The sequence below is a fragment of the Microtus ochrogaster genome, linkage group LG9, assembly GCF_000317375.1.
Source record: "Microtus ochrogaster isolate Prairie Vole_2 linkage group LG9, MicOch1.0, whole genome shotgun sequence".
Classification (NCBI taxonomy): domain Eukaryota; kingdom Metazoa; phylum Chordata; class Mammalia; order Rodentia; family Cricetidae; genus Microtus; species Microtus ochrogaster.
In genome coordinates, this window is record NC_022034.1 from 10292774 (window position 1) to 10294206 (window position 1433).

A 1433-nucleotide genomic window follows, 5' to 3' on the forward strand; every position below is an offset into this window, starting at 1 on the left:
TGTAGACCAGGCTGGCCTCGAACTCACAGAGATCCACCTGCCTCTGCCTCCCGAGTGCTGGGATTAAAGGCGTGCGCCACCATCGCCCGGCCGCACAAATCTTTTTCTTAAAGGTAGATAGAGTATGCCAGAGAGAGCAAGGAAATGCAGTATTGGCAAATCACTTAGACCAGGGAAAGAAGGAAACCTTACTGTAATTCAGACAGTAGGCCAATTGAGGAAGCTGCCTGGCTTTGGCTTTGTAAACTGACTCCTATAGGGCAGAAATTCTAGGAAGGAAAGCTACATTTTATCTACTAAAGGTATTACTCCTCAGCATGCCTTAAAGGTGGATTTGCCTTCTTGAGCAGTGGTCCCTTAGCCAGGTGACTGACTGCCCAACTGTATTAACTCTTAAAGGAGAGCACAATAGCATGTCTCTACCTGAGGTAGATTCTAATCTGGGTAGGAGGCAACAGCTTCCTTTCAATGGAACTTCAAGGCTCTAACACCAGAAGAAACTACTCTTCAAATTTTTTTGGTAAGTTATTAAGTAGAAATTGGCATTTGGCCGGGTGGTGCTGGCACATACTTTTAATCCCAGCATTCAGGAGGCAAAGGCAGGCAGATCTCTGTTGAGCTTCGAGGCCAGCCTGGTCTACAGAGTTCTGGGACAGCCATGGCTACACAGAGAAACCCTGACTTGTGAAAACAAAAACAAACTTATATTTGTACTTGGATAGTAGCTTGACAAAGGGAGGTGGTCTGCCACCAGGACAGAGACTTCCAAGATTCAACAGTGGCTGACAATTTACTGAGCAGTCACTGTGTGGCTGATATTTGCCACACACTGAATGATGTATCCTTTATACCCTACCTTTGGATCATAGTGACTGAGCCCTCCCAAACAGGCTATGAGAAATGAATTAACCTTTCTACTTTGTGGAGATACATGTATGGTCCCCACCAGGAACTAAATGAGCCAGCACATCAAAATCACCTCATACATCCTAGCCTCCAGAACTGAGAAATCAGTCTGTTGCTGACACCCAACCTGAGCTTAAACAACACTTCACTTCCACCAACTCAGCTAGTGACATTTTATGGAGCTGGGCTCTAGTCATATGACATCACCACCAGTAATGGCAAGACTCAACCTTGCTGCTTTCACAAACCACTTAACCTGGGTAAGGTCTATCACCTTTGCTCAGCAAATGGAGCATCCACTTCCAGAAATGAGAACTGCTGACTTCACATACAACCATAAACCTTAAGTTATTTACCAAGCAGACTCAACAGAAATGTGAAATCTGTTAATATTATTAAGCCTATATTAAATTTAGTCAGTTATGCTGCTATTGAACAATTTCCTTTTACCAATGATTAAATACCAATAGGATAGGAAAAGCTATTTTTGTGTAAATTGGGTAAAAGGATGTTTTTTTTTTTTTTTT